The 14,575-nt window shown below is 60.9% G+C and overlaps 1 protein-coding gene across 2 annotated transcripts in view; it reads right to left on the bottom strand.

Moving 5' to 3' along the window:
* Positions 1-14,575, bottom strand: part of GSE1 (Gse1 coiled-coil protein) — a 404,686-nt gene that overhangs the window by 259,177 nt on the left and 130,934 nt on the right. The gene's annotated exons all lie outside the window — the stretch shown is intronic.

Below are 14,575 nucleotides of genomic sequence, written 5' to 3'. Positions count from 1 at the left end.
AAGCCTGGGCGCGAGGCCAGGGCCCTGTGGGCGGGCGGGCAGGCGAGGCCATGAGCCGTGACCCACACGGGTTTCGGGACGTGAATGCTGGCTGCTACCAAGGGGCTGGTCCTGGGGTCTGGCAACGCCCTGCTTCCTGATTATGAGCTCTGGGGCCAGCACGGCTGTCGAAAATCAGCTTCGTGTTGATCCGGTCTTTTTAGGGATTTGTGCTATAAAACCGAAGGGCCTGAGAGAGACGGATGGCTCAGAGCTCCTGAGGCGAGCACGGGCTCCACCAGCCCTACATGGAGAGGCGGATAAATTTACCGTCTGTTTCTGGGAAGGCGTTAATTTATGGGATCCATATGGTGACACTGCCCAGACCACAGCCCCCGCAAATCCCACAGGCCTGCTGGTGGCTGAGGCTGGAGCCAGGAGGAGGCCCAGCACACTTATTCCTTCGCTCACTCACTTGTTCGCTCAGGGCCGTGGCGCCCAACAGCACAGCGGGGGCCAGGGAGCCCTGCGCGATGTGGTTCCCGCCCGCCTGGTTTGAGCTGCTCTCGCAACCTTGCCCTAATCATCTCGGAAACTCTGCCAGGCCCAGGGCCGCTGTGTGTCTTCCATTAGTCACCGGATGACCCGGCCAGCCAGCCCGGGGGCCTGTCTACAGGGCGGCAGCTGGTCAAACCAGGCAGCGTCAGGGTGCGCACCCCACAGGCTGGCTGAGCAGAGAGAGGGAGACAGCACGTTCTCCTCCTGATGGCCGCATGTGAAAAGGACGCAGAGGCACAAAGAGAAGAGTGGCCTGTCTGAGCTCCCACAGTGGTTGGCAGCATGGGGGGAATTCGAACCCCCACAGTCGGGAGAACACACGGCTGTGGTTACACGGAGGGAATCCAGTGCCCCCTTGCCAGATCTGGTTTTTCAAGAGGAAGCCGGGAACCCATTTTTAAAAGCGGCACTCTCGTGATTATTAAGCGTTGGCCACTAACCCAGATCGTGTGAACACACTGTGTGAACCACCCACACTCACTCCGCTGGTGGGACTGTCAAATGGGGCAGCTGCTTTGGGGAACAGCCTGGCAGCTCCTCAGAAGGTCAAACATGGAGCTGTCACATGGCCCAGCAGTTCCACTCCTCGGGAGACAGGCGGGACAACCGAAAACACGCGTCCACACAAAAATTTGTACACAAACGTCCGCAGCAGCCTTCAGTCCCACAGACAAATAAATTCTGCCAACAACCCAAACGGATCCGGAGGTGGGTCCTTCCCCAGTGGAGTCGCCAGGCGAGAGCACAGCCCAGCTGACACCTCAACCCCGAGCAGAGGCCCCAGCTGAGCCCTGTGGCGACAGATGTGCTGTACGCCGCTACGTTTGTCGTCATTTGTCACGCAGCAGCAGATAACTGATACAACCTGTAAAGCCTTAGAACAGAGCCCTGGTCCAGATGTAGAAGTTTTCTGGCACCGTCATGTGCCAGAAACACGAGGGGACTGGAGGCCGGTCCCTCCTCTGGTCTAGCTCTTCCCACTACTTTGACTCTCGTCGGAAGTGAAAGGATTTCACCCTTTCTCCAGCGCTAGTCAGCAGCGCCCAGGATGCTGGGGGCGTGGGGCCCGGTCAGCACTGAAGGACGGGTGAGGCTGCCAGACACACGTGGGGCTGCGAGGATGGGTCATCTCACGCCAGCATCGTTGGGTGGGGGCCAATGTTCTCAGCCAGATCATCGAATGGCAGCAAAGAGCCGCCCTTCCTCACCCTTTGAAGCCAGATTTACGATTCCTGACTCATAAAAGGCAGGCCTTGAACCCACGTACTCGTTGTGCCTTCTCTCTACCAGAGCCACGAGGCCAACCTCACGACCTGTCTTAATTTAAAATACTGTTATGACCAGGCCTGGGACGTACACCCTCCACCCCCCGCCCCGGGGACCCTGGAACGCGCAGCATCTCGGATCCGTCCATGGGGCCCCACAGACCGAGCCAGCGGGGCACATGTGTCGCTCCCTTTATCTCCCTGGACTGGGGCCACTTCCTTCCAAGCGTTAGTCAGTTAAGGGGAAAGGCAAGAGGGGCACTTTGCAGGCTTCTTCCACATAAAGGGGATTTGCAGCCCCCCACTGAAAATCCTCATGAGACGGTGCCATGTTGTCCTTCCTCCAGGGAACTGAACCCCTGCTCTATTGTTTTTTAAAACAGTTTTATTGAGATATAATTCACACACAAGACAATTCACCCATTTAAAGCGTACAATTCAAGGGCTTTTAATATACTCACAGAGGTGTGTAACCATCACCAGGACCCATTTGAGAACATTTCCATCACCCCAAGCAAAACCCCATCCCCACAAAGTCACTCTCCACGCTCCTCCCCTGCCCCTGGCAACCACAATCTCCTTTCTGTCTCTATGGATTTGTCTGTTTTGGACATTTCCCATAGATAGAATCCTACAACACCGGGCCGTTTGTGTCTGGCTTCTCTCACTCGGCAGTTCATCCATGTTGTAGCATGTAAATTGTATATATATTTTTTTTTTGAGGAAGATAAGCCCTGAGCTAACATCTGCTGCCAATCCTTTTTTTTTTTTTTTTTTTTTTGCTGAGGAAGACTGGCCCTGAGCTAACATCCATGCCCATCTTCCTCTCCTCTATATGTGGGACACCTACCACAGCATGGCGTGCCAAGTGGTGCCATGTCTGCACCCGGGATCCGAACCAGGGAACCCCAGGCTGCCAAAGTGGAACGTGCGAACTTAACTGCTGTGGCACTGGGCCAGCCCCTAAATTGTGTATTTTTAAGAACAAGGGAAGTTCCCATTTGAAGGCCCACAGTGGCCCAGAGGCCGCTGGACAGGACGCCAGGTTTCCTCTGTGTGTTGGGGACGGGGGGCTGCTCCCAGAGCCTGCTTCCTGCTCCCTCCCGAGGACCCAGCCAGGCTCCACTCTTAGCCCCCTTACAGGAGGGCGAGTGGGCACCGCGTCCTGGCCACTCTCCCCAGCTGGGAGATCTCAGCAAAGTGACCGAACCTCTCCCTGCCTCATTTTCCCCTTCTGCCAAGTGGGAGTGATACCGCAGTGAATGCCCACCTCTCGGACAGACAATGTGGGGAATCGGATGGGTCATTTCTGCTGAAGCTCTTGGCACATGGGAGTCCTCAAGTCACGGCAGCTGATCTCACGACCCGACAGCAGAAGCATCAGGAACAGGAGCCAGAGGGCTGAGTGCCGGGGCCCCCAAAGCCCGGACGGTTGTGTGTTGTGGGGGGGCTTGGCCCGCCTGGCCCTAGGGCTTCCAGGCCCCCTCGCCTGCTGCTGGCTGGAGCCCCAGGGCCGGCCAGGGGTCCCTAAAGTCACGGGGGCGGGACCTGGGGCGTGGTCTCCCCACATTTCCTGATCAATCTGTGCCTGCTCTTTCTTCGGTCAGCTCACCACGCACCCCAGGAGGCCAGCGTGCCGACCCTGAATGAAGCGGACGTGGGGCTGAGTCCTGGGCTGCTACTTCCCCACGGGCAGACCAGGAGGGACAGGCAAGTCCCGGCTGCTCTGGCCTCAGTTGACACCGCTGGGAAACGGGCTAGTAACGCCTGCCCCGGATTCTCAGGGCATCTGGCGTGTGCCAGGGGCCTGCTGAGCACCTGCCGGCAGCAGCCCACGTAATCCTCCCAACAGCCCCACATTAACTCCCACTTTGTAGAGGAGGAAAGCGAGGCACAGAGAAGTCAAGTCAGCAGCCCAAGGTCACCCAGCCGGTCAGAGTCAGAGCTGAGAATCCAGGCCAGCGCTACATCCTCTGTCAAAGTGCCCAGACCCCAGAGCTCATGGCACACAGTAGGGGCTCAATGAACACCCCCAGGGCCTGATTCCCAGACCCACTGCACAGCAGCCACACGGCAACCCGGGCTGCGGTTTCTGGCACACAGGTTTACCGGTGGGTAGAGGGCACTTGACAAGCTGCGATCGATTTATCCCAAGAGCAAGGCCGGGAGGACAGGACAGGGAGCAGAGCTGCGGGAGAGGGAAGGGAAGACCCTCCAGCCCCTCAGCACAAAGCACGCAGCACCGTCTCCCTCTGCCCCGAGGAAAAGCCAGGCGGGGGCAGGAAGTCAGGTTTGGGGAGAAAAGCCACCCCCACCCCTAGCCGTCTGGGTGCAGCCTCAGCAGGAGGCCAGGAGCGCACGGCGGGGCCCAGGCTGGCCAGAGACCTCAGTCTGCCACCTACCAGGGGACCTGCAGGTCACGGGGCTGGTGTCATTCGCCCGGGGGGGAAATAAGGGGACAGGAGCCAGCCCTGCCATGTGGGCCCCCAGCTCCCCTCTTCCTGCCTGCCGTGGCCCCCTGGAGCCCACCCACAAAGACAACGTGCCCGACCCTCTCTGGTGGGATTTCCTGTTCTGCACTGCGAGCTGGTGCATCACAGGCCAGAAAAACAGCACTTTACACCCCTGAATTCCCTGTAACAGCTCCGCAGTGGCCAGCAGAGGACTCCAAACACGGCAATAAGTGGACGATCAGGCCCAGGGTCGGGGGAGACGGAGCAGCCCAGGGCAGAGGCCCTGGGGAGCAGACAAGGAAGGGTTACTCGATGCGCGGCACAGCCCGGGCGTAATTGGAAAGTTATTAGATGTGGAACACACACGGCCCCCCGTAAATGAGTAATCAGGGACTAATTAAGCTCACGTGACACCGCGGATCGCGAGGGAGAGGCTGGCAGCTGCACATCTGCGACAGCAATTAGGGGCGCTCCGGCTGCAGCGCTGGGGGGCGTCGTCGCGTGGGCAGAGGAGCCGTGTCCAGCCGGGGGTCTCGATCCGACAGGGCCCCACCCGAGTCCCCCCGGGGGGCACCCACCTCTCAGGGGCTGGAGGGTGGCAGGGAGGCCGCAGGCTCATCCAGCCTCGAGGACAACGGAAGCCCCAGTGGACACACGGTCCAGGACTTGGCTTTATGTCTGGCCAGGTGACAACTCGCTGCAGCCCCCCAAGGGGACAGACACAGTCACGACTGTCCACCTGGACACAGAACCACGTCCTGGGGTTTGCGATGGTTCTGCCAGGTGGGCCGGGCAGGGAGTAGGACCAATCCACGTTATAGACGGGGAAACTGAGGCACAAGCCACGAAGCAGACAGAGATCACCCAGCCTGGCTCCCCTTCCAGCAGGTTCCGGGCACCTCCCTGGGGTGTCTGGGCAAGAGGAGGGCTCCAGTGTTTCCCAGGGGGGCAGCCAAGCTCAGCGGGGGAAAAAGAGCGCGAGGTGGTCATGTGGCCAAACAGCCAGCATGGGCTTGGGCGGGGGGTGACCGCTGGACGCCTCGCTGAGCGATCCTGGGCTCTCTTTTTAACACCTCGGGTCCTCGGTTTCCTCGTCTGAATAAGGGGGATGCTGAGAGTCACCCCCGCTGCAAGGGTGGTCGTGAGGACCCCCCGAATGGGGATCCCGTGGCCTTGCATGGGCCTGACACACAGGACACCCGTGGACGCACCTGTGGAGGCCAGAAAGCGCGGCCGCCCAGCCCCACCCCACAGACAGCCAGACAGTTCCCCGATCACAGCCTGGGGGCTGCCGAGGCCAAACAATCTCGGGGTTCAGCTGAAACCGGGGTTCCCTCCACGCCAGGAGCCACTGCTGTCCCCGAAGGGCCAAGTGGGGGGGTCGTGGGTCCTGATCCTAAAGCAGGAGGCTTGGGGCGAACACAGTTTTCAGTGGTCGCAGCTGTAGGTTGAGGGCCACATGCACTGTCTGCAGGTGTCCGTCCACAGGCCTGCTGGGCCCCGGCACATGGACGCGGCAGCCAGGACAGAAAGGCTGGGCCCCCTCCCGCGTCTGGCCCACCGTGCGGGATGGACGGGGGCACGAGGGCTCAGAGCCTGACCGGAAAGTGGGAGACACACCTGGGCTGGGCAGGTGTGGCCAGAAAGGGTGGGGCCACAAGGAGGCTGGTGGGATATTCGGGCAGCAGGTGGAACAGGAGCCCGCCAGTGGCTGACATGCCCAGCTTCTGCCACTCTTGTGGCCGAAAGGAACATTCTAGAAGGCAGGACCTGCCCCCTCCCTCAGGGGAGGCCTCTGAGGCAGCCGACCGTCCCTCGAAAGGGCTGGGATGGGGCAGGGGCTGCGGTGGGGGAGTCACTGCCCCAGAGGCAGGAGTGCTGGCCCCATGGACAAGGGGACATTTGTGCAAAGACTGGAAGGAAACGAAGGAGCTCGCCATGGAGATAGAGATCTGGGGGGAAGGGTGCTCCCAGTAGAGGGCCCCCCCCCGGCCCCCGGCCTCGGAGCTGTGCGCCCTCAGGTAAGTGACTCTACCTTCCTGAGCCTGGGCTGCCCCTCTGTGCAATGGTGAGGGCTCCCCCGGCAGGGCTGAGGCTCCGTCAGGGTTCCGGGTGGAAGCCACGCGGGGGTCTGCTCATGAGCTACTGTCAATACCCACACGGCCCTCTGCCTCCCCCGCCTGAAATGTCTGCGCCCCCAGTTCTCCGCGTCCTCCTCAGCCGAGGGTCTGCCTCCCTCCCCTCAACGCTGATCCCAGCTCCCCTCCCCAGGCAGAGCTGGATGCGCTGCCAGCCCAGCTCCACTAGTACCCTCATCCTGGTGCCCAGATTCAGGGGTTGCACTTCTGCCCACCCTCCAGACCGTCACCCCCTCCCCAGACAGCACTCTGTAACCTGAGGCCCTGGCATGGTGTCCCCAACATGGCAGATGGAAGAGACACCTGAGTTAGGGAAGGAGCCGTGTGGGGGCCTGGGGGAACAGTGTTTCAGGCACAAGGAACAGCCCGTGCAAAGGTCCTGAGGCAGGAGTGTGCTTGGTATGTTTGAGGAACAGCAAGGAAGCCTGTGTGGCTGGAGAGGACCAAGGGAAGCAATGGGATCACATTTCGGGGGCCTTGGGGGCCCTGGAAGGACTCGGGGTCTCATCAGGAGCCAGATGGGAGCTGAGGAGGGCTCTGGGCCAAGCAGAGACGTGATCCGATTTTTGTTTCTGTTTAATTTTTAACTTGCTGCGTGGAGATGCTCGTAGATTCACAGGCAGGTGTGAGCAATCATACAGAGAGATCCGGGTGCCTCTTACTCAGGTTCCTACGAAGCAGCCCACACGTCACACGCAGGATGCCGACACTGACAACTCACTGTCCTATGCAGATTCCAGGGTGACCTGTCCCTGTGCGTGTCCTTCGTCCTGCACAGGGTCACCCCTGGATGAGGCTCCCGTCCCCACAGCCACGTTCCCTCACGGGCATCGCCTGCATCGCGCCCCCACTTGCCCCGGCAGTTCCGTCACCTCCAGAGTGTTATGTAAACACAGTCGCGCTGTGCGAGCCCCTGGGACCCGCTGCCTCCCCTCCACACAGCTCCCTGGGGACTCGCCCGGGCCGCCTGGCGTATCAGCAGCTCGTTCCCTGTTACTATGAGCGGTGGCACACGGCGGGGCTGGGCCACGGCTGGGCGGCCCCTTAGGTGGAGGGGAGCCGGTCCCCCCGCACATTCACTGTCTTTGCCCCCACGCCAGGCTCACGTCCCACCACAGCCCCGTCCCTGCTCCCTCCTGTCTTCAGAGCCTGCACCTGGCTTTACCTGCCAGCTCCGAATTCAGGGCCTGCACCCCCCATTCGTGAATCGATGCCCCCATTGTTATCAGGCACGATGCTCCCCACCCCCCACCTGTCCTCCAGCATCGCCTCCTTGGATGCCCGAGCTGGGGAGGTCAGGTGGCTTATTAACAGCAACCTTTATGGCGTTCTCCCTATTCAAATGTGGATCAGAGATGTTTAGCAACCTGCCAAACGCCACACAGCCTGAAGATGCCCACCCCAACACGCCTAAATTACCGCAAAGACAGATTCCAAGGAGAAGGTGAGGGCAGGGGCCCCTGCCCTGGGCTCTGTGGGGGCTCAGCTCCACCCCGTGCCTGCCCCAGGGGGTCCTCACCCACTTCAGGTGGACATGACATAATTACTGTGGAAGGAACTGCGCCATCGCACCCGGGCAGTCAGTTCATCACGCCCTGACAGTGCATTAGCTAAGTGATCACTAGACTATTAATTTTTTTCCCCAGCTCTTGCCAAGGGGTATTACAGTGAAAAATGGCAGCTTAACCGCAGGGAAATTCTTCAGGGTGACAAAAATAAAAATAGCTCTAATTGAAGTTGATAGAAATTACACCCTTTAAAGACACACGTCGGGGTGCCCTGGCTATAATGTAAATTAACACCGGGGCAGGGTCTCCGTCACAGGATCGTGGAAACACAATGACAGCCACAGCAAACAGCCTCGCGGGACTCACATCTGCTCGGTGGCAGCTCGGCCGGGCCCCGCGGTGTCGGTGTCAGGAGGCTGTGGGGACAGGCTGAGGGCTGGCGCCCCCGGGCCTGCGGCCACAACCTCGCCTGTGCCCCCACCCCCTGCAGAGGGACAGCGGGCGGGACCCTGAATGACCACTGCTGGAGACCTGTGCGTCCTGGGCGCCCTGCAGGCCCGGGGCTGAGGCCAGGCACCCATAGCAAGCGCTTTGTGCCCCAGCCGCCAACTGCCACTGCAAGGCCCGGCAGCCTAAAGCCGGGGGCTGCCCTGAGACTCACACAGGAGAGCACGGTAATCCCGGGGGCCCCGGAAAACTGAGAGCGCGCCCGTGAGCGCCCGCGCACGGCAAGCATCCTCTGTCAGCAGCCGGAGAGGTTTCCGTTCCGCGTATGAAAGAATAATAAATACAATCGCAATAAAATGATAAACACAGGGCTAGCATCTGCTCCGCGCCCCGCACCGCTTTAAGTATTTTCCACATATTTTAATTCACTTAATCCTCTCAACACCCTGTGAGGGAGACACTGTCATTATTGGCCTCGTTTCCCAGACGAGGAGACACGTGTGTAAGCTGCCTGGAGGGGCACAGCCGGGAGAGCTGCCAGGGACCCTCCTGCAGAGCTGCCCCCTGAGCCACTGTGTGGACGAGCCCTCCACCTGCAGACACGCAGGCGGCGCCAGATCTGAACTCAGAGCACACGGCACAGCGGCCGGGGCCGGCCGCGCACGCAGGTTCTTATAAATGACTCGCACGGTGGATTCCCATTTCGGCCACACCCTAAGCTGTGGAGACTGAGAATTCCCTGAACTCTGGGAGCCCCGACCGCGTGCAGAGCTGTGCTGCGGGGGGTGGGGGGTCGGGGGCAAAGCGGCCGGTAATTCATTTACAAATATCCACCAGGCCCTGCCCTGGGCCTGGCCTGTTCCAGGCGCTGGGGACGCAGCAGCGAGCAGGACGGCGGCAGTTCCTCCAATCTCAGGTTGGAGGAAGACAGGAGCACACCCGCTCCTTCTGGGTCCACGGCAGGCCGGACAGTCGCCGAAGACAGAAACCCCAACACGGTCTCACGTGGAAGACACAGTGCAAGAATCTAAGAACTGACCAGCAGAGGACTTTCACGTTTAATCTTCAAAAAAAGAATAAAGGCTGGGGCCGGCCCGGTGGTGCAGCGGTTAAGTGCACACATTCTGCTTCTGCGACCCGGGGTTCACTGGTTCAGATCCCGGGTGTGGACATGGCACTGCTGTGAAGCCATGCTGTGGTAGGTGTCCCATGTATAAAGTAGAGGAAAATGGGCATGGATGTTAGCTCAGGGCCAGTCTTCCTCAAAAAACGAAAAAAAAAAGAATAAAGGGAAAGATTAGAAAGAATCTCTTCTTTCCTCTCTCTCTCTCTCCACACACACCCATATCCGAGGAAGGAAATCCAATAACGGAAGACACATTGAGAAGAGCGATTTTTGTGGCTTTTCACTGCTGTTCCCTGAAAAGGCCGGGAGGGCACAACAGGCTGGAGCACATCCCGCCTCAGTGAGGCGAGGGGAAGAGGAAGAGTGAGGAATAAGGCGGGAGCTTCTAGAAAGGGCGCCCCTTGCGGGGGAGTCACGCCGGGCCGGTCGGCTCTGCAGCTGTGTGTTCAGAGAAACCACAGGAGACGCGAGCAGACCCTGGGCTGGGGGGACACACGTGTGCCCCTTGCACGGGAGGAAATGACGCCTCACGATGGAGAGGACAGGCGAGCGAGCTGGGCGTCAATACCCGGGGGGACTCTGGACGCACCGTCGGGCAGTCAACTGCAATCACGTGAAGCAGCAGAAGAAGCGGGCTGCCCGGCGGTGCAGCGGTTAAGTTCCCGCTCCGTTTCAGCGGCGTGGGGTTTGCATGCCCGGACCCCGGGTGCAGACCTACACATCACTCATCAAGCCATGCTGTGGCAGCGTCCCACACACAAAATAGAGGAAGATGCGCACAGACGTTAGCTCAGGACAATCTTCCTCAGCAAAAAAGAAACACACAAAATGGCAGAAGACTCAGCACGCGGCACGGCGTGGCTCCAGGAGGGGAACAGACACCAGAGCCCCTTCATCCCTTCCGTGTGAGACGGGCGCTCCAGGAGAGGTGAGTGGGGGAGAGGGAACCTGCAGGATCGTGCATGGCATTTACTCTGCCCACGACGGCCACTGGGGAGAGGCCCACGCCAGCACCGCTCAGTGCCTCAGAGATCTCACCATGCTCCATCCTCCTAACGTGCCCACGAGGGAGCGCCTCCTGTTACACGCCCATTTTACAGATGACACTGAGGCACAGAGAGGGTGAGTCAGCTGCCCCGGGTCACACAGAGTCTGCTCTGCACCCAGATGCTGTGAGGCTGTCATCCTCAGTCTGCACGGTCAACTTCCACTTGAAACTGTCGCCCAGAAGAGCCGGGGAAGCTCGGAGGGTCCCCCCGTCATGTGAAGGAGGTTAAGCAACTCAATACAGACAGCTGGCGAGCGGCGCAGCAGGGTACAGAGCGAGGCAAGGCCGGGGGCCCGGGGGTGGAGGTCTGACAGTATAACCACCAGAACGGAGAATAAAGAGGTCGTAAAATGGGGAGGGGGAGAGAGAGGCAAGTCAGCCCTTTCCCCCTGGGCTCTCAGGGGCCACGTAGAGTGAGCCTGGAGGCAGGGAGCCCAGGAGCAGGTAGGGAGACTCCCCCCACCCTGCGTCCATTTCCCAGACTTTTCTTCTGATCACTACGAAAACCCTCGCACCTGAAGAGGTGCAGGAGAGGGGCAGTGTGACCCTGATGGGGACAGAGGGCCCGGCCGGGGAGAGTGGGGAGCTGTGTCGTTTGTGTCTCTCCGTCTCGTCACGAAGACAAGTGAGAGCTTAGGGGCCTTTCCAGCACCCCCAAACCTCAGAGGGGGGAAGAACCTGAAATGTGTCTAAACTCTGGGATGTGTCCCACAGGAGAGCGATTTTTTAAGAAGGAAATGGAATAGAATAAAAAATATTGGCTGAACCACGTGCAGTAAAACTATCATTTTGTGAAACATCTGTTCCAGGGACGGGGTCTACGTCAGCATCGCCTCGTCATCCAGGACCCCCGCCCTGGGCCCTGTACTCAGAGGCCCTCCCAGCCCCGGCCTCCCCCAGGCGCCCCCATGGGCAAGGAGTCTGCGCAGCCGAGGGCCACACCCCACAGCTGCCCCCCTTCTCCAGCCAGGCCCCTGGGTCTGGGGCTGGTCTTCCCGCTTGTGTGCCCGAGTCCACATCCAGAGCCACACAAGGCCTCCCCCCAGCCTGTCCCCCCAAGCAGGCTGCCCGCTGGAGAGCCCATCCTGAGGGGTGGCCACAGCTTGGGTGAGCGGGCTGGGCATCCACATGAGTGAGGCCCCGTGAGATGTGGGACCCAGGGGCCAGGCAAGAAGAGATGGAAACAGGCACAAGTTTCTATTTGTCCCGTGTCCCCAACCCTTCAGATGCCAGGGCAGATCTGGGGGGTGTGTGCACGTGTGTGCATGTATGAATGTGCATGACAAAACACACATTTGTGTGTCCACGCAAGTATGCAGGTGCGCACGTGTGAACGGCACTGTGCAGTGAGCATGTGCGCACACGTGTGCATATGTATGCATGTACATGTATGTGGGCACACTGTGTGCATGAGTATTCGTGCACGTGTGAAATGCACGTGTGGTTTGTGTGTGTGACAGCATGCAGACGTGCACGTGTGAACGCGTGTGCACATGTGTATATGTGCACACGAACTCACACCATGTGCCTGCTGGGCTGTGATGCACGGCCCTGTCCAGTATCTCACAGCCCAGCAGGTTGGAGAGGGCTGCTCGGTCCACCCGGTTCAGCAGGGTGTGGTGGTCTGACTCCGCGCCGTAGCTCTGCCTCTCCTCCGCGGAGCTCCCTACTGTGGGCACCCGGGGACTGTCTTCCAGGTCTGAGGCTCAGCCTGGGAGCTCCCTGAGCAAACCCTTGCCAACCCCCTGGCCCAGAGCCAGGCTTCACAGATGTTTGTTAAATGAATAATTGAGGGAACAAAGAAAGGCTCAAAAATCCAGCAGCCAAACCCCAAACACTACTGAGCCGCACACAGCAGAAGAGTTCCTGGATACTGCCAAATGACCCCTGGCGATGACCAAGGCCCGAGGCACAGCCTAGAGACTTCCAGAAGGACCCCAGCCGCACCCAGCCAGGGCCAGGCCCCACGCCTCGTTCTGTCACAGCCCTGAGACGCTGGGGTCCCAGGAAGGCCTGGCTCCCCCCTCATACAGGGCCCGGGAGCCCTGGCCTGGCTCTGCTGTCCTTGTGCAGCCCAGGGGAGGCGGGCGGCCCCTGGAGTCCACGCTGGGACCGGTGCCGGGGGCTCATTACGGAGGAAAATCCACACAAATATCTACTGAAAAGGAGGGCCAAGGGCAGTCCCACCTGCGCCATCACAGCTGCCCGTCCTGGGGCCTCGGGCACGACAGTTGCCATCCTGAGGCCTCAGGGATCCCGACTCTGAATGGGCGCAGCTCGCTCTTTCTTCTGCTTCCCTTCTCTCTCTGTCTCTGTCTGTCTCGCATCCGTTGTTATTATTACTGTTGTCGCTGTTGTTGGAGCAGGGCACAGGACCGCCACCCGGCAGCCATGGGGGCTCCATGCGTCCCTACAGGGGGACACATCCCCTGGGGAGGACGCTGCCTGGAGGAGGGGTTGGCCAAACAAACACGCCTTCTACGTGCGGCACTTGACCACTCAGGCCACCGGGGGGCTGACAGAGGTGAAGGGACTAAAGCCCCCCCCGAGGCTCCCTCGGCACAGAGGCCCACTCAGAAGGGCCCCGAGGACGGATCCTCGCTCACCGGGAGCAGACGCGGCCACCAGGAGGAGGCTGTGGAGGGGGGACTGTCGAGGGGGCTCTGGGGCAGGACAGAGCTGGGGTCCAGCGGGCAACAAGCACGCCCAGCGGGGCGCCTGTCCCTGTGGCCACAGAGCCGCCCCTCGGCCTGGCGGTGGCCCTGGCCCAGCGTCCTGAGCGAGTGAGCGGACCAGCGGGACTGTGTGTCCTGTCGCTCTGTTCACGGCACGGGCGGCACCCATGCCGGCGTGAGCCCAGGGCTAAGAGCCCCAGTTTACAGATGGGGAAGCTGAGCACAGAGGAGGGCAGTGCGAGGGCCCCGGGGGGGGGGGGGGGGGGGAGAGGGGAGCAGGCACCTTTCCTGCGGCATGTGGCTCCCCGTCCCTGGTGATGCCACCCCCACCTGCAGAGACAGACGCGGGCACCCTCAGGAGCCTGGGCTGCACGCGGCTCCACGCCCATCAGCTCTGGGGCCGGGCGGGCGGATGTCAGCCAGGCTACCGCCCGCCAAGGGGCCAACGCGCCGGCTCCTTGCTAGTTACTCATTTCTGCTAGATTAAAGGCCTAGTTTTTTAAAAAGTGGATTAAACTTGCCTGCTTGCCTCCCTGGACCCTGTGCTAAGATGGCACCGCCCTTGGCTGCCCGGTTTTGCAGAGCGAGGCCCCACCGGTGCCGCCCCGGGCGCCGCAGGCCGTGAAGCCCTGGACCTGGGAGCTGGCGTCGGGCTGGCCGGGGGACAGGCTCACCCCTGCCCCCCCGGCGGTGTGGGCTGCCTGGGCTCACGGGAGGGAGGGGCAGGGCTGTCCACCCACTGTGGACGGGGGCTCCAGCCTGCCCGAGGGGCCCAGCAGCCCTCCCCAGGGGCCGCTAGTCACCTTTAGGTCAGTGCCCGGCACAAGTCTCTTCACAGCCATCGTCCACGGTTCTGCTTCTCTGATTGGACGCTGATGGCCACAGGTGTTTACAGAATGGCCAAAGGCTCCCAGGACGTAAGGGGGACACGGACGCAGAATTAGTCACTAGTGGTCACTAAAGGCTGCCGGTGGCCTCTGAGAGCAAATACAGCCGAGGAGCAGGGCCGCGAGCCTCCTGCAGGGAGGGCAGACGGGAGCTCGGTGGGCGGCCGCCCCTGGGAGCTTACTAGAAATGCAGAGTCCCAGGCCCAGGCCAGCTCTGCTGCTCAGAGCCTGCACTTTACCAAGGCCGGGGGGTCCGATGCTCCCACGGTCTGAGAGGCCTGGTGCAGCCCACCGTGCGAAGGCATCAGATGAAGAGAAAAGGGGAGAGGATGGGGGGGTTCACCCTGCACGGGGCCTGGCCCCCGGGACCCTCGGAGAATGGCCGTCAGGAACGCCCTCCTGGAGAGAAGCGACTGGGTGGGGAGAGGGGGCTTCTGAGAGAGGCGGAGGCAGAATCTGGGGTTTCCATGTAAGGAAAACACAACCAAACA

The sequence above is a fragment of the Equus quagga genome, chromosome 13 (genome assembly GCF_021613505.1).
Source record: "Equus quagga isolate Etosha38 chromosome 13, UCLA_HA_Equagga_1.0, whole genome shotgun sequence".
NCBI lineage: Eukaryota > Metazoa > Chordata > Mammalia > Perissodactyla > Equidae > Equus > Equus quagga.
Note: the sequence above shows the minus strand (reverse complement) of the source record. Positions and strands in the feature narration are given on the sequence as shown.